Here is a 23,139-nt window from a genome sequence, read left to right as displayed (position 1 = left end):
TTACCCAACAGGTATCTTTCCACCCATGCAATATGTACCAGGCTATCATTGCCGTACAACAAATCCCACACCAGTGGGCATAATTAACCAAATGTGGGACACTGGGCCAAGTTACTTACCTTCTCTGGAGCTCAGTTTCCTCATCTACAAAATGGAAATAACAACAGAACCCACTTCAGAGGTTGTTTTGTCACATATGTATGTAAACTCTTAGAATAGTGGCCTGGTGTGTAGTAAATGTTTGAAAAGTGTTACTGTACATATCATTACTATGATTAATCTTATTTTCTGGGACCCAGCCAGAGACTGACCCTGACCATGTGAGCAAGGAGTTTGGGAACAGCCAAATCACTCATCATCCTCCTTTAAGGAGGAAACCCCCCGCAGCAAGATGAGATTGCAACTGCAACTGAGTAAGTAGAAACTTGTCATTGCATTGTGCCTGATGTCTACAGATATTTGGTCAGCAATGGAAACAGAAAGAATGGCTTTCCCAGAAGCAAATCTTGATGGCGCCTATCCTAGCTCTCTTACCCTGGAAGAGAGCATTTTGGCTAAGGAGATTGGACCATTCCTCCTTTCAAATCTACTCAAGTGATGAGTGAAAGCCCTGCTTAATTAAGATCTTGCTTAATTGCTACTAATAATCACAGTAACAGCTAATCTTTTATCATGTGTTTTCTAACTGCCATCCAGCATTAAGCACTTGATATACCACAGTGCATTTTACCCAACAACAGCCCTATCAGGCAGGTATCATTTTTCTTCCCATTTCACAGAAGAGAAAATCGAGGCTCCAACTTACAGAAATTTGCACAACAGGTAAGAGTCAAAGCCCATATTTAGACCCGTACCTCTGTTGTGCCACCTGGCAAGGTGGGCATTCCATCCACCTGGCATTTCTCTGTGTAAACCACAGAGTAGCCTTCTGGCTTCTGTGCATCTGCTTCTTGTAGGTCTCTGTCAATGTGAATTGGCCTCAAAGGCACGACCTCTTGAGTGTAAGGACAAAATTTGGTTTCTGAGCCTAGCAAGTCATGGGCCAGGTCATGGGACCCAGCCAGCCCATGTGAGGCATGCATTTCTGTCCTTACCATATTTTGAGAGAGAGAAACAGAGGCTGTATGTGGCCCACCCAGCAACAGCAGAACCAAAGTTGCCTGTGTCCTTCCTACTGCATCTCCCCAGGCACCTCAATGTCTAGGAAACCTCAGCGAAGGCTGTGAATGGCAGGGAGGGATTTAGGCAAAGCTGTGACCCCAGGTGAAGTAGGTCTTCCTGCATGCTCCTACGATGACAAGCGGTTCCCAAGCAGAATCAGAATTCCCTTCAAGCCATTGAGCCCCATCTCCTCCCACACAAGGGCAGACACATGTGGACTGCCAGCTGTCCTGACTATCTCTCAAACAAAGGAGAGGTCTGCATGGGTGGGTGGGTGGGTTCCTGGCTTCCTGGAATCCTTGTAGTCCCTTTAACACAAGATAAATTGTTGCTTCTGATTCAATTTCTTCCTCCCTCTCCCCCATCCTGCTCAGTTTCCTAAAACAATAAGAAAACACATTTCTCATCCCTGCATTTAATCCTTCAGACAGGGAGCAGGAGCTACACATCTGGTTCCCAGCATAAAATGAGGAGGGAGGGAGCCAGCCAGCCAGGGGCAGTGGGTGGGCCAGTGGACTCCAGGGAGGAACTTGGAAGGGAAGGCAGCTTGAGAAAAAATTCTTGGACGAATAGGTCGCAGCTCTCTTTACTATGTCCTTAGTGAGTTAATTATTTGTTCATTCAACTAGTATCCATTGAGGCAGGCCTGCTCTACATCAGGGAGACAGAAATGAGAAAGATACAGTCCAAGGTTCCCCATGCAGTAGGGGAGCCATACCTACGAACCACTAGCTGGATTACAGCATCACACAAACTCTCAAGGGAGTGTTCTGGGTTCCAAGGGAACAAAGATGTGGGAAGGCTTCACTCTGGCTATGAAAGGTTTTGCAGTAGATTAGGCATTTGTGCTAACCCTCAGAAATTTGTCAGGCAGATAACCTGGGGAGGAAAAATGTCATTTTAATAATGGCATTCTAACACTGCAATGGTTCATTTTAATAATGTCATTCTAACACTGCAATGGTCCTTATGGTGAACATGTATACAGAGCTTTACCATTTGCTAAGTGCTGTTGCACACTTCATCTTATTTACACTCACATCACCCTCATAAAGCGGGGGTTGTTCTGTCATACCCATTCTGCAGATGAGGAAACAGAAGCCCAGGAGGTGAAAATGGCTTGCCTAGGTCTCCCCAGCCAGGCAATGGCAGAGCTGGAATTCAAATACAGGTTTGTCTGGCTCTAACATCTGTGTTCCTTCTATGCCTCTAGAGACGCCAGTTTGTTTCCCAGGAGAAGGGTGCTGCAGGAGAGGCAGCGAGGGTAGAGTGGGCGCAAGGTGGGGTGAAGGAGAGATGATGGACAGATGGTGCTGGCTCCCTGAAGCCAGCCAGCTGCCACCCCCGGAGACCCCATCCAACATACACACATTGCCAGCGTGATGTTCTCACCTAGCCAGCAGCCATGGTGGGTAGTGCATGTGGGTAGTTTTCTGAAAAAAAGGATGTCTGGTCTGTTGGCTTGGATTGGTTCTATAATTATGGAATTACAGATATGTATACAGACAGTCCTTCATTTACAATTTTTCTACTTTACGATCATGTGAAAGCAATACCCATTCAGCAGAAACCACACTTGGAATTTTGAATTTTGATCTTTTCCCAGGCTAGCAATATGCAGTACAATGTTCTCCAGCACTGCTGGGAACCATTCTGTTTTTCACTTTCAGTATAGTATTCAATAAATTACATGACATATTTGACACTTTATTATAAAATAAGCTTTGTGTTAGATGATTTTGCTTAACTATACGCTACAGTAAGTGCTCTGAACATGTTTAAGGCAGGCTAGGCTTAGCTATGATGTTAGGTAGGTTAGGTGTATTAAATGCATTTTCAACTTAGGACACCTTCCATTTATGATGGGTTTATCAAAGCACAGCCCCATCAAAGTTGAGGAGCCATCTGTCTACGTGTGTGTGCGTGTGTGTGCACGTGTGTGTGCGTGTGTGTGCACGTGCATGTGCATGTGTGTGTGTGTAATCCACTGCTATGTTGAAAATGGATTGAAGGAACAAGAATATGACTTTTTGCAGCACTTACAAAGTGTCACAGGCCATGCTATGTTATCCATCTCATCAGTTGCTCCTGACAACCCTGTCCAGGGATATACTAACATACTACAATCTCCACCATACAGACAAGGAAACTGAGTGTCAGAGAGGAAAAGCTACTTGCCCCAAGTCTCTGACCTGCCCCTGAGCCAATGCTCTTTCCTCTGCACCATAAATGTCAGAAAAAAAGCAACCAAAGATCCTCAGGACCCCAGGAGTCTGACGGCCACTGTGTAGCATCCTCCTTTGTCCCCAGGGGCCTCCAGAGAGTCCCCTCCCCTTCATTTTAAGACGATCAGTGCCAACAATGGTAATTATTAGTGCTAACATTTATTTATCAGAGCATGTCCCTAGGAATGGTGACCACAAAGTTAAACCAAACCCCAAGAGAGAACCAGATTTCCAAAGGATGCCATCTCTACATCTAGGGAAGTGTGACTCTAAGAAATAGAAAGAATATAAACAGAATTGTAGTATGCCCTGAGAGCTGAAGTTTTTTGGAGCCTGGAAACAGAAGGATATTCAAATATCCCAAGAAGCCAACAAATGCAAAATCCATTCGTGTGCTGTGGTGGTCTAGGAGGGGGTTGCCAATCTCTGTGAGTTGACTAAAGAACTGAGAATATTGGGGCGTGGATTGTGCATGAACACCACCTTTTTTTTTTAATGGAGTCCCTGACAAAGAGCATCTAAAAAAGGAGCTTAGTGGCTTCCATAAATGCCACTGATAAGAATCCAGCCGACATTGTGGTCAATAATTCTGATTACTATGCAACTTCAATTGTCTGAGAAGGTGACCCCCAAAACTACTTGGGAAGGTATAATTATCTCCTTAGTGGTAAGGCTCTTTCATCCTTAAATATAGAAATATTTTAGATTCTCAAACCCACAGGATGAATATTTTTAGATGTGAAAGAGTCTGAGTGTATTTGGTACCTTAAGTGTGTATAATGTTTGAGAATTTGGCCTACTTGAATATTGGTCAGCCTTTAATTCCAATCTAAAATATAATTTTACAATTGAGTTAGATTTGTGATTTTTAGTTAAAAAATCACATTAACTTTATACATGCTTAAGTTTCTCTTAGATTTGTAATAATTACTTGGAAAAAAAGTAGTCAGTTGGGTTAGTATAGTGTTTAAAAATGAAATATATTAAATTTATAAAATGATATTTTAAATATGTGAAGGTATTTTATTAAGTTTGTAAATGGAACAGACGCCATCCAAAAGCCCCTTTAAAATTACTGCTAAAATTTAGTTAATCTTTTATTTTTTTTTTCAACAGGGTCTCACTTTGTCACCCAGGCTGGAGCACAGTAGTACAATCATGGCTCACTGCAGCCTCGTCCTCCAGGGCTCAAGCGATCCTCCCACATCAGCCTTCCAAGTAGCTGGGACCACACGTGCACACTACCATGTCTGGCTAATTTTTGCATTTTTTGTACAGATGAGGTTTCGCTATGTTGCCAAGGCCGATCTCAAACTCCTGGGCTCAAGCAATCCACCTGCCTCGGCTTCCCAAAGTGCTGGGAGTACAACCATGAGTCATTGCACCCAGCCCAAATTTGGTAAATCGTACTAGGTAAGGAAAAACTAGATTTTTATACCATGTATAACTTTAATAAATTAGACATTCCTTCCAAAAGCCAAAGCAACTTCTAAAATTTTTTTCTGTGCTTAAAAACTGTCTTTGAGGACTGAAAATACCTCACCCCAACACAGAGCACTTCCTACATGCTCAGAGCCAATGCTTTAAATGAATGATCTCATTTAATCCTTACATCAATGCTATAAAGTCGGTACTGCTATTATCTCCATCTTCTGGGGCTGAACACTGGAGCCAACGTTCTGAACTGAGACAGTAGGAATTTTAGAGTTATCTGTCTTAATCCCTGGTACACCATATAAGTACCCCTCGATGGGGCTGGCTTAGAACATTATTGAAACAGCCTGGTGGCTGGCCTCTTCTTCCTGTGTTTATTAGTGTTTGGGCCACAGCTCCTGTCCTCATCTCTGGACTTATCTCCACAGCTTTGCTACTCACTGTGTGGTCCAAGAACTCAAAACATGGGTGTCACCTGGGAGTTTATTAGAAATGCAGGGTCTGCCAGGCACGATGGCTCACATCTGTAATCCCAGCACTTTGGGAGGCCAAGATGGGCAGATCACTTGAGGTCAGGAGTCCAAGACCAGCTTGGCCAACATGGTGAAACCCCATCTCTATTAAAAACACAAACATTATCCGGGTGTGGTAGTGCATGCCTGTAATCCCAGCTAGTCAGGAGGCTGAGGCAAGAGAATCAATTGAACCTGGGAGGCAGAGGTTGCTGAGATCACACCATTGCACTCCAGCCTGAGTGACAGAGCAAGACTCCTTCTCAAAACAAAAAACAAACAAAAAAAGAAATGCAGAGGCCAGGCGCAGTGGCTCATGCCTGTAACCCCAGTGCTTTGGGAGGCCAAGGTGGGTGGATCACCCAAGGTCAGGAGTTCGAGACTAGCTTGGTCAACAAGGTGAAACCCCGTTTCTACTAAAAATACAAAAATTAGCCAGGTCTGGTGGCTCACGCCTGTAGTCTCAGCTACTCAGGAGAATTGCTTGAACCTGGGAGGCAGAGGTTGCAGTGAGCCAAGATCGCACTACTGCACTCCAGCCTGGGCGATAGAGCGAGCCTCCATCTCAAAAAAAAAAAAAAAAAAAAAGAAATGCAGAGATGCAGAGTCTTGGCCCTACCCCAGCCTTTCTGAATGAGAATCTGCATTCACAGGAGGCCCAGGTGATGTGGCTGCCACCAGAGTGTGAGAAGCCCTGCTCTGCAGTGCTACTTTGGATCAATCTCACCTGACCAGGCAAAACAAGTTGCTGAACTGCTGCTCCAATGTCCCTCCTCCCAGAAGACCCCTGGCCTCCTGGGAGCAAATACAGTGTCAATAAGAGGGGTGGCAGACGCCCCGTCCAGGAGGGAGGTGGGGGGTCAGCCCCCGCCCGGCCAGCCGCCCCGTCCAGGAGGGAGGTGGGGGGGGCGCCTCTGCCCGGCCGCCCCTTCTGGGAAGTGAGGAGCCCCTCTGCCCGGCCACCACCCCATCTGGGAGGTGTACCCAACAGCTCATTGAGAACGGGCCATGAAGACAATGGTGGTTTTGTGGAATAGAAAAGGGGGAAAGGTGGGGAAAAGATAGAGAAATCGGATGGTTGCTGTGTCTGTGTAGAAAGAAGTAGACATGGGAGACTTTTCATTTTGTTCTGTACTAAGAAAAATTCTTCTGCCTTGGGATCCTGTTGATCTATGACCTTACCCCCAACCCTGTGCTCTCTGAAACATGTGCTGTGTCCACTCAGGGTTAAATGGATTAAGGGCGGTGCAAGATGTGCTTTGTTAAACAGATGCTTGAAGGCAGCATGCTCGTTAAGAGTCATCACCACTCCCTAATCTCAAGTATCCAGGGACACAAACACTGCGGAAGGCCGCAGGGTCCTCTGCCTAGGAAAACCAGAGACCTTTGTTCACTTGTTTATCTGCTGACCTTCCCTCCACTATTGTCCTATGACCCTGCCAAATCCCCCTCTGCGAGAAACACCCAAGAATGATCAAGAAAAAAAAAAAAAAGAGGGGTGGCAGAGAACCACCTGGCCCAGCCCTTAGTATGAGGCTCCTCTACAATGAAGTTTTTCCAAAATCAGCTACTGGGAAAGGTAAATTTTGTTGAACTGCCCAAGGCCACACTAATCTTTAATTATCCTGTTAATGTCTGTCTCCCCCCAGGTAGCCATTACACAGGCAGTTACCACGATGCCCTGGCTTTAAACAGCTTGCAGATTTCCTGACAGTATTAATGGAAGTTTTGCAAATTGATTTGGGGAGATTAGATGGAGAGAGGCTGCCGTGACTTAACATGAAGCCCATTCTAATCGGCTCAGATCCTCCTGTCCTTGATCCCTGGCCAGGGCAAAAGGAAAGAACAGGAGTTAGGGGACCCAGGTTCCAGGCCTGGCTCTCCTGAAGGAAACTTGTGACCTTGGGCCTGCCACTTCTCACCGTGCCTCTTCCTTAAAATGACTGGGTTGGACTAATGTAGACTCATTAAGTGGTCTCTCCTTTCATGATTTCTCTGATTTCTATGAATTAGAGGCTGGCAGAATGGCTCACCTTAGAGGGAACAAGCTTCCTTCCTTCCTTCTTTCCTTCATCCATTTATTCACTCACCTCTTCACTCCATACATATGATTGAGGATCTATATGAGGCTCTGCAGGAGGCACCAGGAACAGAGATGAATTAGCTGCTTCTGGCTGGCAATAAAGACATGCTCAGGAAAATCAAAGGCAAGCAATGCCCACCATGGACTGGGCTAGGCTGGCATTCTGGGTTCAGGGTATACTGTCCCTGCCTCCACCATCGCCTCTGCTCCAAAAAGACCCAGAGGAGGGGAGAACCGGAAGAGAAGTGTTATGGGAGAATTGGCCTTGGTGCCAGAGGCCTGGATGCTGGAACCAGCTCTGGCTTGAATCGCTGTGTGATCTGGAGTCACCTTCTGTTTCTAACCATCAGTTTCCTTCCCTGAAAATGGGGAAGTGGGGATGATAATTCTTATTCTGCCTCACTGCAGGGTAGTCAAAAAGAGCGTAATTAGTGAGCCCCAGGGCCTTTTGTATATGGACTGGGGGAGAAGGGCTACCATCTTTTCCATTGCCAGGGAGCTGCCCTGTCTGTCTCCAAGGAATCCAGCCACGAGACAGAGTACCCACCGGCCAGGCCCTGGGCTGAAATTTCCACCACACCCAGCCCCCATCTCATAAGTGACAGTGACCTCAAACTTTTAAAATATTCCCAGGGAGACAGGCAGGACAAGAACAATGGGGAATGGACCTAGAGCCGAGGAAAGCAGAGTGACAGCCAGGAGAAAGGCCTGGGGTCTGTCCTGCTCCCCACAGAGGGCCCTTGGTGGGGGGCCCGGACCCTCGAGCACATCCCCAACACTAAACCATCCCATTGCTGAGAGCCAGGGGCCCATCTGGACTCTAGTAACCCAGGGAGGTGAAGTAGCTCACTTGGGGAAGTGCCCCTGGTCCCACACCCAGTGGGGGCAGAGTTAGGATTCTCAGAGTTAGGGGCCCTCTGGCTCCCCCCATGCACAAGGTGTGCTCCTCTAAGCTTGGCCCTTCTATGTTTCTGTCCTTATCTTTCTAGCAGCCAGCATCTACGTCTCAGCTCCTCCCTCCCGCTATCCGCCAGAGGCTGGAGTGCCTTCACTCCAGCAAGCTGGCAAAACCACATGCCTCCTCCTAAATTCTGCCAACACCACGGTCCCCAACTCCAGAGCTTCTGCTGGCTCTGGGCTCATCATACTCACCTCTCCACCATCACTGCCAACAGCAGCAAGAAGGGTTTATGGGGCTGGGTTTTATTCGAAAAATATGTTTTCAATTAAAGTTGAGAAGTATGAGAGAATGCTGCCTTAGGCAGGCAGCCCCTCTCTGAGGCTTCCTTAAACAGACGGTTTGTAGCATTTTTAATTAATGAGAGGTGGTACAGATGGGGGCCCTTAATAGCCTGCAGCAAAATGTGGAGGCTGGGGAGGGGAGGGAGGTGACACTAAGCAGGCTCTGGGCCAGGGAGGGAGCCCAGCCCTTCAGCCCTGTCTCCTCCACACTGGCCGCCCTGGCGGCCTTGAGAAGAAGACCGCGCACCCTGGATTCTCTCTCCCCTGCACCCGCATGCGAGAAACGAGGGAGGTGGAAACATGCTGCTGTGCACAAATCAAACGGTCCTGAAGGGTGTTTGCAGACCTTGCTTTAAGAATCTCACACCCCTCTATCCCCAGATCTCTACCTTGAGCAAGCCTTTAGTATCCTCGTGGGCAAGACAGGATTGGGGAATCCTAAACCTCCAGGCTTGAAAGGATTACAAAGTCCATGTAATTCAACCCAGGCACTTGCATAGCTACCAAAACTCTCCTGCCAAGAGGTGGCCTGGTCTCCGAGGCCAGGGTCCTCATTACTTCCCAGAGTCATTCCAAAGCCAGTGTTACCTGCGGTCAACTCTTGTTAGAAAACAAGGGGAACTCTGCCTCCCTGAGTTAATTATTATATTTGTGAAGATTAAGAGAAGACAATGTATATGGAGTTGCTTTGAACACTGATTGAAGCTATTTTTAATTATTGAAGCAGAGGATCTGGAGCCAAGAGAGGAGAATGTAGGAGTCCGCTAAGACAGGGGCTCCACACAGCATCCCAACCTTGGCTGTGGAAGCCCACCACAACCAGCCTCCCCGACCCTATCCCACCCTAGAGTCTGTCCACACCTCCTGGAGTATTTGCTCATCCCTCAAAAAGAAAGCATGGCCAGAGATGGAGTACCTAGGTCAGCCTTAACCATTTACTCAATCAGTAAAATTCCCCAGACGTGCCAGGGAGAAATCCACTGGGAACAGAGAGCATCTTCCAATCTGATTTGGGGGGAGATGAACAATGAACAAATCCAGGATTTTATTTAATAGTGATGACTGTTCCAAATAAAATAAAGCAGAAGATACAGAACATGGCAGGAGATGGAGCTGTTTTTTTAAAAAAGAAAGGGTAACTAAGTTGAGTTGGGGGAGTAAGCCCTGTGAGAGTCTGGGGAAAGAGTGTTCTTGGCTAAGAGAAAAGTTGGCTGGGCACGGTGGCTCATGCCTGTAATCCCAGCATTTTGGGAGGCCGAGGTAGGAGGATCACCTGAGGTCAGGAGTTCAAGACCAGCCTGGCCAACATGGTGAAACCCCCCCTCTCTACTACAAATACAAAAATTAGCTGGGCATGGTGGCACGCACCTGTAATCCCAGCTACTCGGAGGCTAAGGTAGGAGAATTGCTTGAATCCCAGAGGCAGAGGTTGCAGTGTGCTGAGATCATACCACTAAGCTCCAGCCTGGGCGACAAGAGCAAAACTCCGTCTCTGAAAGAAAAAAAAAAAAAGTCAGGGAAAGTTCCCAAGACAGAAACAAGCTTGACAGGAGGAACAGCAGGAGGGCCAGTGTGGCTGGAGAGAGTTGGGAGGGTAAGAGATGACGAGGCTGGAGAGGCAGGTGTGGGGCCTCTTAGGCCATTGTGATGGGTGGGAATGGGGATACGGGAGAGCCTTCCTGGCAGAAGCCTTCCTCCCATTCCTGCCACAGAAACACCCGCCTCCCAGGCCCATGCTCTGCTGCTGCTTAAGGTTTGGTGAGGACATGGAGGTGACAAATATTTGTCGTCCACTGAGGCATCCCAGAAGTGGGATGGTGAGGAAGGGCTCACTAGATGGCTGTGGCGAGGGAGAAAGAAGTGGTTCATTACTCATGGGAGACAAGAGAATATGGATTTCTGTAGAGAAGGGAAAAGATTGTAAAATTTAGACAAAGCAGACAGAGAGAAGGGAAGATGCCAAGTAACAATAATAATAGCAGCTAACACTATGCACCAGGCACTGCTCTTAAAACTTTATTTGAAGTCCCTTCATCTTCCCAACCCTGTGTGGTGGATACTGTTATAATCTCCATTTTATAGATGAGGAAGCTGAGGCACAGAGAAGTTAAGTGACTTACCCAAAGAGTCAACCAGTTAAGTGGCAGAGCTGGGATTTGAACCAGGTAGGCTGGCTTCAGAGTCTGTGTTCCTAATTATTAGGATGCACAGCACAGGAACCTGGACAAAGATGGCTTGAAGAGAAGCAGATAGAGCAAGGGGTAGGTGAGAAGGCTCAGGGGACAAATGTTGCCTTTCATACTATTTTCTTTCCTTTTTTTCTTTTTCTTTCTTTTTTTTTTTTTTTTTTTTTTTTTTTTTTTTTTTTTTTGAGACAGAATCTCACTGTGTTGCCTATGCTGGATGGAGTGCCAATGGTGCCACCTCAGCTCACCGCAACTTCTGCCTCCCAGGTTCAAGCGATTCTCCTGCCTCAGCCTCTCAAGTAGCTGGGATTACAGGGGCACGCCACCTCATCTGGCTCATTTTTATATTTTTAGTAGAGATGGGTTTCACCATGTTGGCCAGGTTGGTCTCAAACTCCTGACCTCAGGTGATCCACCTGCCTCAGCCTCCCAAAGTGCTGGGATTACAGGGGTGAGCCACTGCGCCCAGCCTATTTTCTCCCCATAAAATTCAATGGTGATGCTATCCATTTGGTGCTTGGGAAGTTGACACAGTGCCTTTCTATCTGATCCTTTCAACGACTCTGTAGAGTAGGTATTATCATCATCAATTTATAGATGAGGACATTGAGATTCAAGAAGTTAGGTAACCTTACTAGGGATGGCAAAGACAAGATTCAAATACAAGGTTTGTCTGTCTCTCCTTCCCATGCTCTTTTATTCATTCAAAAGGCACTTATAGGTACCTGTTTAGTGGCAGGCAGTGAGCTAAAAGTATTTGAACATGGGAAAGACACTGCCCTTGGAAGGATCCCTTGGTGGTGCCCCTCTCACTTGCACCCTACACACAGACCCATAAGGGACAGTCATCTTACTCTTGGCTGAAGCACATGAGCAGGGGTGGGGCGGGTAGGGGCAAGGGAGCATTCATGAGATCCTGCTGTGTGCTTGGCATTTTTCTTGCATTCCATCACTGACCCCTTCCATTAGCTCAGCAGGGTAGACGAGGCTGAGGCTGCTTTACCTGTCTGGCATCCTTCTTCCTACCTTCTCAGCATGAGAACCCTGGTTTTTTTGCCAATGAGCCTAACTGAAGACTACATTTTAAAGCCTCTGTTGCAATTAGGTGTAGCCATAGGGCTAAGTTCTGGATAATGAAATGTCAGAGGAAGTCATTGTGTGAGACTTCTAGAAAAGCTTCTTAAAAGGAAGTGAAGGCCGGGTGTGGTGGCTTACGCCTGTAATCCCAGCACTTTGGGAGGCCTAGGTGGGCAGGATCACCTGAGGTCAGGAGTTCCAGACCAGCCTGACCAATATGGTGAAACCCTGTCTCTTCTAAAAATACAAAAATTACCCGGGCGTGGTGGAGTGCACTTGTAATCTCAGGTACTCAGGAGGCTGAGGCGAATTGTTTTGAACCCAGGAGGCGGAGGTTTCAGTGAGCCAAGATCACGCCACTGCACTCCAGCCTGGGTGACAGAGCAAGATTCTGTCCCCCTGCAAAAAAAAAAAAAAAAAAAAAAAAAAAGGAAGTGAGACTGCTGAGGTGGGCCCTTTCTATTCTGTTATAATGGCTGAAGGTCCAACAGACATTGCAGATCATTAAGGCAACTCTGAGGATGAAAATTATGTGCCCAGAAGAGTGGAACAAAAAAATTAGAAGCCTGGGCCTCAAATAATAGTGAGAAACCATTATACATAAATCCTGATTTCCCTGTCTCTGAACATGAGAGAAAAATAACCTTTTTTTTTTTTTTTCGAGAAGAGTCTTGTTCTGGTCACCCCAGGCTGGAGTGCAGTGGCACGATCTCAGCTCACTGCAACCTCTGCCTCCCAGGTTCAAGCAATTCTTGTGCCTCAGCCTCCTGAGGAGCAGGGATTACAGGCACACATCACCATGCCTGGGTAATTTTTTATTACCCAGAGACAGGGTTTCACCAAGTTGGCCAGGCTGGTCTCGAACTCCTGACCTCAAGGGATCTGCCCACCTTGACCTCCCAAAGTGCTGGGATTACACGCATGAGTCACCATGCCCGGCCCGAGAAAAATGAACTTCTGTGTTGCTTAAGTTAATATCATTCCTGATCTCAACTTCAGGCAGCCAAATGCATGTCTTGACTTATACAGTAGCTTTACCATCATTCCCATTTGGAAACAGGCTGACAGGTTGCCCAAAATCCAACAGTTAAGAAGTGTGATTCAAACTTGAATCTTTCTGGTTCCAAAAGCTATACTCCTCCAATCCTTCTGGTAACAGCCCTTGGGAAAATTCACTCTCTTTAACTCATGAGAAGGCACAAACACTACAGTAGAGTTTAGAACAGCTGAAAACCTTTACATCCCCTGCTCTTGTCTCAGAGATGCACATCAGAGCAGATTGTCTTACACCTTACCTATGCACTCTAGTAGGTAAGTTAACCATATACCAGACAGAAGGGAGATTTTTAATTTCCCAGTTAACATCTCCTCTGCCTCCAAATTCCAAGTTGCCAGACTCTTTCAGGGATCCCATAGAAAATCCTATAAACTCACTCTCATGCAAACTTGACAACATGCTCTTTTCTCAGGAATACTTATATTTATGAATTCCTTAGAATTTTCTAGACACTGGATCATGTTGTCTGAAAATAATTTCCCATTCTTGCCTAATGGCACTAGCTAAAACCTCTAGTACTATGTTGAAGAAGTAAGAGTGGGCAGCCTTCCTTTGTTCCTGATCTTAGGTAGAATGCATTCAGGCTTTCACCCTGAACTATGATGTTTTCTGTAGGTTTTTTGTAGATGCCTTTTATCAGGTTAAGGAAGTTTCCTTTATTCTAAGTTTGAGTTTTTATCATAGATTTTGTAAAGAATTTTTGTGTGTATATTGAGATAATTGTGTAGTTTTATCCTTTATTCTACTAATTTGGTGTATTATATTAATTGATTTTTGGATATTAAACCAACCTTGCATCCCTGGGATAAATCCCACTTGGTCATATTATATAATCTTTTTTATATGATGCTGGATTTAGTTTGCTCATATTTCATTAAAGAATTTTGCTCAGATATTGTTCTGTAATGTTCTTTTCTTTGATATCAGGAATACTTGCTGTGTCAGAAGCCCACAAGACCACTTCTGGGTTCAGTGGATCAGAACTCAGCATGTAGTTATACTCATGGCTATAGTTTATTACAGAGAAATGATACAAAGCAAAATCGGCAAATTATCCCATCTGGCACATGGGATGAGTCCAGAGGAAAGTTAAGTGCAAATTTCCAAGGTCCTCTCTCGTGGAGTCAGGCAAGATGTTCTTAATTTTTCCAGCAACAAATTGACAATGTGTAAAATGTTGCCAACCAGGAAAGCACATTAGAAACCCAGAGTCCAGGATCTTTTTTAGAAGCTGATTATATAGGAACTACATGCCTACATACCCAAATGTACCCAAAATTCCAGACTTCCAAAAGGAAAGCAGGTATTCAGTATAAATAATACTGACAGTCTGAACATAGGGTAGTGAGAACACTCCCAAATCCAAATTCCCAGATATCAACCAAGGACCAACCTTGAAAGCAGGCCTTTCAAAGGATAAAACCTGGGCCTGCTATAACTCTTTTCTACATACTTGCTTTTAAAACAAAAACCCAGACCAAAAGAAATACTAATGTTGGAATTTTAGCCACAGGAGGTAGGAAGTTTGAATGTCGGGACATTCTTGGTACCTTCAAACTATAGTCCCTTAGCTTACCCACATATGGGTGTAAGGTTAAGCCTGCATCTCTAGAAAGTTTAATGTGATAATAATAAAGTAACAGAAAAGGGATCTCACTTCACATCATGCAGTGCTTAGGCAGAAATATTTTTCCTGAACTGTAGGAAAAATGGCTTTATAGGCCTTGTGGCCTTTTGGCAACATTAGGCCCCCCAAACTGCACATCTCATCAGTCACAGTTCTGAGGCAGAGATTGAAAGAATGCCAAAGGGGGAAACAGGAAAGCACACATGTATTTGGCAAACCCCTGTGGCACACTCACCAATCTGCCTCCAGGCAGCAGGATCCTGGTCCCACAGCCAAAGTAGTGTTGACACTTCTCCACTGCTAGAGGCAAAAGTTTGCAGAGTTATTGTCATTAGTTGATTTTGCTCTATTTATGTAACAAACTGCATGCCCAATGCATACTGATGCATAATTATTGATCATAATAAAAATAATGGTAGCTAAGCAGTCGTTAAGTACAAAGTATGGCTCAAGCACTATGTATAGCGATCAACACATACTGACTTATCCTCACAACAATCCTGTAAGATAGGTAAAATATTATAATCCATTTATAGATGAGAAAACTGAGGTTAGGTGACTAGCCCCATGTCAAACAGCTGATAGATGGTAAAGGTGGAATATGGTTCCACACACTATGGTTCCAGAGCTAACATTCTTCTTTTTAGTGGTTTTGTTTTGTTTTTGTTTTTGTTTTTGTTTTTGTTTTTGTTTTAGAGACAGGGTATTGCTCTGTCACCCAGGCTGGAGTGCAGTGGCACAATCAAAGCTCACTATGACCTTGAACTCCTGGGCTTAAGCACTCCTCCCACCTCAGCCTCCCGAGTAGCTAGGACTATAGGTGCATGCTACCATGCCTGGCTAATTTTTTATTTTTTCTAGAGATGAGGTCTTGCCATGTTGCCCAGGCTGGTCTTGAACTCCTGGGCTCAAGCAGTCTTCCTGCCTCAGCTTCCCAAAGTGCTGGGATTACAGGCATGAGACACCAAGCCCAGCCTCAACATTTTTAATTGCCAACACAACCCTGTTTCACAAAGACAACTGCATGACAGAGGGGTTTCCAACATTGTCCTCCCCATAGGATAGTCCACCACATTCTCCAACCTAGATTGGGGCATAGGGTAGAAAAGAGTACTTTTAAGACTAAGGTTTAGTGAAGACAAAGAACCAAGTAACCCAAACAATATACTAGTAGGTAGACTCCTGAACAGTTAAAGTTTTCTTCAGTGGTACCATCTTCCTGAGCACATCTGGAAACACAAGGTACGTCTGGCTGTCACAAAGAATGGAGGGTGGTACTGGCCTTTAGTGCCTGGATGCCAGGGGTGTGAAACATCCTACAATCTCTAGAAAGTTCTACAATTGATAGAACAGTCAAGCACAATGAATGGTGTGCCCCCACTAATACTGCATGACCAACTGGCCCTTGTATACAGCTCTAGGACTACAGAAGAAAGAAGCAATAGGAAAAATCGTTTTAAGCTCACTGCTCTCAAAGCCTTTCCTTATGCATTTTGAGCTTTTGTGAAGCTCCTGCCAGGCAAGCATATGGCCCAAACCTGTTTCTCAACCTCTGCATCTAAATTTATCTCCAAGTTAAGGGCAGAAGCCAGATACAGGCCCACAGGATATTTGTCCAACAAGGCACTTGGCTTCATCCTGGCCCAGGCAGCAAACAGACACAGGGCTATGTCAGGTGATTCTTGGACTAAGCAATTGAGAAATATTGAGAAAGTCTCAGAAGGAAGGAGACTGTAGTCATTGTTCATTGTGACCATCATTAGCTCAGTTCTTTAATGCCAAGAACTCTGCCAAGCATGGAGAAGATGGCAAGTCAGGCCCATGGGAAAACCATTCTTACCATCTGTGGGCTCTAGGGAAATACCTGCACCCCGGCACTTCCCTTCTCTCTCTGTCCTCAAACATAATATCCCTGAGTAAAGGCCCAACTCGGGTCCCCAAGTGTTCTCTTTAAAGAAGGGCTAACATTTATGAAGTAGCTAAAGAGCAGGGTAGTCAGGAATCCACAATTAATTCAATACTATAAGGCTATCTTTATAAAATGTTTAGCAGCATATGTTTTTGTTTTTGTTTTCACAAAAGCCAACCAAAAACACTGATCTTCCAGGTTCCCATCTCTGTCCCTTTCCTATTAGCCTAAACATCAGGCCAGAAAAAGTATGATTGAAGATTAAATCTAATTCTGGGGCACTTGATTCCCTCATTAAAGACTTCAATCTAGAATAGAATAAGGAAAGCAAGACTATTTACAGAGTCACTGGGGATGTCCTTAATGATTATATCCTTGTTCCCCTAGATCTCTTTGACAATTATATAGGCAGCTGTAAAGGAAGAGTGAATGGATTGTTACAAGGCCTTAATACCTAGAGATATTAACTGAATTACGTTCAAGAGCCAAAACCCTGGGATGGCAGTGGTATTGTGGGAGGCTGGGAGGGTAGTAATGTATGACTATGAGACAGGATCAAAACATAAAGCAATAGTGATGGCACCAATAAAGTGATCGCAAAGAAATAGTTATTGTTACAGAAAGGACTGTAAAAAAAGATAGGTTAGAAACAAGCAGTCAGGAGAATGGCAGACAGGGGGATATCGATTCTTGGCTCATGATATTTTAACTGTAGCTGGGAGATTTATGAAACAATCTTAGGATAAAGTATTTTTTATTTTTAAGGGAACTGTCATGAATTTTTTATGTACTTAAAAGTTGGATATTCTCCAACAGACAGAAAAATTAGTTAAGTAATTTGCATTGATATGGTTTGGCTGTGCCCCCATCCAATCTCAACTTGAATTGTACTTCCCAGAATTCTCATGTTTTGTGGGAGGGACCCAGTGGGAGATAATTGAATCATGGGGGTCAGTCTTTTCCCTACTATTCTCATGATAGTGAGAATACTGATCTGATGGGCTACAAGATCTGATGGGTTTATCAAGGTTTCTGCTCTCCTTCTTCCTCGTTTTCCTCTTGCCATCGCCATGTAAGAAGTGCCTTTCACTTCCCGCCATGATTCTGAGGCCTCCCGAACTATGTGGAACTGTAAGTCCAATTAAACCTCTTTTTATTCCCAGTCTTGGGTATGTCTTTATTAGCAGTGTTAAAATGGACTAATATAGTAAATTGGTACCAGTAGGGTAGGGCATTGCTGAAAAGATACCCAAAAATGTGGAAGCAACTTTGGAACTGTGTAATAGGCAGAGGTTGGAACAGTTTGGAGGGCTCAGAAGAAGACAGGAAAATGTGGGAAAGTTTGGAACTTCCTAGAGATTTGTTGAATGGCTTTGACCAAAATGCTGATAATAATATGAGCAATAAGGTCCAGGCTCAGGTGGTCTCAGATGGAGAGGAGGAACTTGTTGGGAATTGGATCAAAGGTGACTCTTGTTCTGTTTTAGCAAAGAGACTGGCAGCATTTTGTCCCTGCCCTAGAGATCTGTGGAACTTTGAACTTGAGATAGATGATTTAGGCTATCTGGTGGAAGAAATTTCTAAGTAGCAAAGCATTCAAGAGGTGACCTGGGTACTGTTAACAGCATTCAGCTTTAAATAGGAAACAGAGCATAAAAGTTGAGAAAATTTGCAGCCTGGCTATGTGATAGCCATTTTCTGGGGAGAAATTCAAGTCGGCTGCAGAAATTTGCCTAAGTAGCAAGGAGTCTAATGTTAATCCCCAAGACCATGGGGAAAATGTCCCCAGGCCATGTCAGAGACTTTCACAGCAGCCCCTGCTATCACAGGCCCAGAGGACCAGGAGGAAAAAGTGGTTTCATGGGCCAGGCCCAGGGTCCCCATGTTGTGTGCAGTCTAGGGACTTGGTGCCTTGTGTCCCAGCTGCTCCAGACTTGGCTGAAAGGGGCCAACATAGAGCTCAGGTTGTGGCTTTAGAGGGTGGAAGCCCCAAGCCTTGGGAGCTTCCAAGTGGTATTGAGCCTGCAGGTACACAGAAGTCAAGAACTGAGGTTTGGGAACCTCCACCTAGATTTCAGAAGATGTATGGAAACGCCTGGATGCCCAAGCAGAAGTTTGCTGCAGGGGCAGGGCCCTCATGGAGAACCTCTGCTAGGATGGTGTGGAAGGGAAATGTGGGGTTGGAGCCCCCACACAGAATCCCTACTGGGGCACTGCCTAGTGGAGCTGTGAGAAGAGGGCCACCGTCCTCTAGACCCCAGAATGGTAGAGCCACCAACAGCTTGCATCTGCACCCGGAAGAGCTGCAGACACTCAACGCCAGCCCAAGAAAGCAGCCAGGAGGGAGGCTGTACCCTGCAAAGCCACAGGGGTGGAACTGCCCAAGACCATGGGAACCCACCTCTTGCATCAGCATAACCTGGATGTGAGACCTGGAGTCAAAGGAGATCATTTTGGAGCTTTAAAATTTGACTGCCCCGCTGGATTTTGGACTTGCTTGGGCCCTGTAACCCCTTTGTTTTGGCAAATTTCTCCCATTTGGAATGGCTATATTTACCCAATACCTGTATCCCCATTGTATCTAGGAAGTAACTAGCTTGTTTTTGATTTTACAGGCTCATAGGCGGAAGGGACTTGCCTTGTCTCAGATGAGACTCTGGACTGTGGACTTTTGAGTTAATGCTGAAATGAGTTAAGATTTTGGGGGACTGTTGGGAAGGCATGATTGGTTTTAAAATGTGAGGACATGAGATTTGGGAGGGGCCGTGGCAGAATGATATGGTTTGGCTATGCTCCCACCCAAATCTCAACTTGAATTGCATTTCCCAGAATTCCCATGTTTTGTGGGAGGGACCCAGTGAGAGGTAATTGAATCATGGGGGCTGGTCTTTCCCACGCTATTCTTGTGATAGTGAGTAAGTCTCGCAAGATCTGATGGGTTTATGAAGAGTTTCTGCTTTTCCTTCTTCCTCATTTTTCTCTTGCCACCGCCATGTAAGAAGTGTCTTTTGCCTCCCACCATAATTCTGTGGCATCCCCAAACATGCGGAACTGTAAGTCCAATTAAACCCCTTTTTCTTCCCAGTCTCAGGTATGTCTTTATCAGCAGTGTGAAAATGGACTAACACATGCATTAAAAATAGATAGATCTGGCAGTTCTAGCACATAGCAGTCTAGCTAATGTGGACCACCCTCCACCTCACCCCTAATTTACAAACATAAAAATGCTAGAGGAAATGTATGGCTTGCAATAAGATACCATTTCATACCCAATAGGATGGCTGTTATCAAAAAATAACAAATATTGGTGAAGATATAAATTAGTGCCCTTGTGTACTGCTGGTGAGTACAAAAATGTAAAGAAATTCCTCAAGAAATTAAAAATAGAATTAGCATGTGATCCAGCAAATCCACTTCTTTGTATATATTCAAAAGAACTGAAAGTAGGGACAAACATATTTGCACACCCATGTTCATAGCAGCATTATTCATAATAGCCAAAAGGTAGAAATAACCCAAGTGCCCATCAATGGATGAATAAATAAATAAAATGTGGTAGGTACATATATTGGAATATTATTCAGCCTTAGAAAGAAATTCTAACACACACTACAATATTAATGAACATAGACAACATTACGCTAAGTGAAATAAACCAGTCGCCAAAAGACTGTATGATCCCATTCATATGAGGTACATAGAGTAGTCAAATTCATAGAGACGGAAAGCAGAATGTGATTAACAGGGGCCAGGGGGAGGGGGAAATGAGGAGTTATTGTTTAATGGGTACAGAGTTTCAGGTCTGCACGGAAAAGAAGTACTAGAGACGGATGGTAGAGATGGTTGCACAACAATGCACACATACTTAATCCCACTGAGCTATACACTTAAAAGTGGTTAAAATGGTAAATTTCATGTTATATATATTTTACCATTAAAATAAATAAATAAGGAGCATACAAAACAGAAACAAAAACTATATGTCTGAGCTTAAAAAAGAGAAAGGGAAATTATCTTCCAAAGGAAGTCAAAGCAGAGTGACAAACTCTGAAGGTGAACTATAGAAGCCAGAGAAAATAAGAAACTAGATGTAAGATCTAGTCTAGATGTCAGGCTTTTAACACTCACACAGAAACAGGACCACACTTGCAGGAAGGAGTTGAAGCTAAGGCCCCTAAATGAAACAAGAGCCTTAAAAAGGCACATTTACGGAGGCCAATGCAGAGGCTGGATGCACTCCACCCACCTGCCAAGTGAAGTAATGGGAAAACTTGCTCTGCTCAGGATGCCTATGAGAAACTGAAGCTCTAGGCCTACACCATGCTCAGGTGTGGATTGTGAAATTATACCACCTGAGGGTTTCAAAAAAAAGGTAAAAATGGTCCCATGTTTATAACTTGCCAATGAGAGTGCAAACTGGTATAAACCCTATGGAAGGGAATTTGGAAATATGTGCCATAATAACAAAGCCTGTACAATAGCAGAAAACAATGAGATAATATTTTCAAAGTGCTGAGAGAAAACAATGGGTAACTTAGTAAATTATCATTCAATAGTAAGGAGCAATAAAGACCTTTTGAGGGCAGCAAAACTAAGAGAGTATTACTACCAGATGTACACTAGAAGGGGAAAGAATATATAGCAGTAAGAAAGAAAGTGAATCCAGAAGGAAGAAGACAGTTGCAAGAAAGAGTGGTGAACAAAGAAACGAATAAACATATGGAAAGTCTAAACAGAAACTGACTTTATAAAATAATAGTGATTCTCAGCCTGACCAACATGGTGAAACCCTGTCCCTACTAAAAATACAAAAATTAGCCAGGCGTGGTGGTGCGCGCCTGTAATCCCAGCTACTTGGGAGGCTGAGACAGGAGAATCGCTTGGACCCGGGAGGCAGAGGTTGTGGTGAGCTGAGATTGCACCACTGCCCTCCAGCCTGGGCGACAGAGTGAGACTCCATCTCAAAATAATAATAATAATAATAATAATAGTGATTATTACTATAACTAATTTAAGAGATTTAAAAACAAGAAGGAACTAAAATATTGAATGAGAACACATGTAAACACAGGAGGAATTACTGTATTTAAAATGTTTTAAGGACTTTGTATTGTTAGGGAGGAGCAGAGTTACTATGTTAAGTATGCAAGTTAAAAATTTTAAATTAACCCTACAGTAATAAAAATAGAATATATCATTTCCAAACCATCAAAGAGAAAAAAATGGGAAGTAGACAAAATTGAATCAATCTAATTGAAGGTAGTAAAAAGAGAAAGCATTTTTTAAAAAGAAGAGTAAACAAAAAGTATCAAAATTATATAGTAGAAATAAATCTATCACTAATCATCAAAAATAACTAAACTCACCAGTTAAAAGATACTGCCCAATTACTCCTGCAATCTCAGCACTTTGGGAGGCCAAGGCAGGAGGATCAGTCCAGCTCAGGAGTTCCAGACCAGCCTGGGCAACATAGCGAAACCCCATCTCCACTAAAAATAAAATAAAATAAAAAATAAATGAGCCGGATGTGGTGGTGCTCACCTGTAGTCTCAACTACTTGGGAAGCTAAAGTAGAAGAATCCCTTGAGCCCAGGAGATCGAGGTTGCAATGAGTTATTAAATTAATAAAATCTAGCAATAATATGTTTTTAGAGACACATTTAATACCTGAAAACAAAGAAATTTCATAAAAGGATGGGAAAACATACTAGAAAAATAGTATCCTTTCCCTATCCCCTGCACCAAAATAGAGCTGGCATTGCTAGATGAATATAAAACAAAATAAGACTTTAAGGGAAAAAGTATCATTTTATAAAGCATTACTATAAAAATATAAATTATCAAAACAGCCTCGAAAGGAAATAGAAAACATGAGACCTAAAATAATAAAGAAAATTGAATCAGTAGTCAAAAATCTATCCTTCCCATCTAAAAAACTACTAGACTCAGACCAAACTGTCAAGAAATAGATAACCCTCCATTTTACCAATCAAACTTCCACAGAAAACAAAGAGTAATAATTCCTCAACTCATTTTATGAGGCTAATATGTCACTGATGTAAAAATTAGAAGAGGAAAGTAGAACAAGTAAAATTATAGGCCAACAGTGCTTATGAACACATGTAAAAACCTAAATAAATATTAGCATTGAGTCCAGCAGTATATAAATAGTACCATATTTCATTGAATCTAAAATGTCACTCATTATAAGATGCACCCATTACTTCATAGACTAAAAGAAAATGCTATCACTTCAACCATGACATAATACTTTATCATTCATACATTTTTTATATTTACTGTAAGAGCTTTTTAAACTTACATATACAATTTTTTATCATATATCGTTCCTATGCATTAATAACATAGGCAAAATAATAAGGTAAGATACTCTTAAGACTTCATAATCAAGAGTCCAACTCTTCTAAATCACTTTTCAACTTAGAGTCTCTGACACTCATTCTCACCATCAAGAAGCGGTAATGCAACATTTCATGAAAAAGTCTCTACTACTATCTCTGGTATTTTCTTCTAAGCCATTGACACATATTCTGAAAATTCTGATGTTGAAGTTTTTTTCTTTAACTTCCTGGAACATGACATTGTAGTACAGAAACATACTGAAA

General features: G+C 43.8%; 1 long non-coding RNA gene across 1 annotated transcript in view; it reads right to left on the bottom strand.

Annotated features, from left to right (window-relative positions):
* Positions 1–22,002, bottom strand: part of LOC107969193 (uncharacterized) — a 116,552-nt gene extending 94,550 nt beyond the window's left edge. The window contains exons 1-2 of the long non-coding RNA XR_010152909.1: positions 21,880–22,002; positions 14,840–14,904 (exon numbers count right to left, since the gene is read on the bottom strand). This is a non-coding gene — a long non-coding RNA (uncharacterized LOC107969193). The remainder of the gene's footprint in view (positions 1–14,839; positions 14,905–21,879) is intronic.
* Between the last annotated feature and the right edge of the window lie 1,137 nt (positions 22,003–23,139).

This window comes from Pan troglodytes, chromosome 19 (genome assembly GCF_028858775.2).
Source record: "Pan troglodytes isolate AG18354 chromosome 19, NHGRI_mPanTro3-v2.0_pri, whole genome shotgun sequence".
In the NCBI taxonomy this organism is placed as follows: domain Eukaryota; kingdom Metazoa; phylum Chordata; class Mammalia; order Primates; family Hominidae; genus Pan; species Pan troglodytes.
This window is presented reverse-complemented; position numbering and strand designations above follow the sequence as displayed.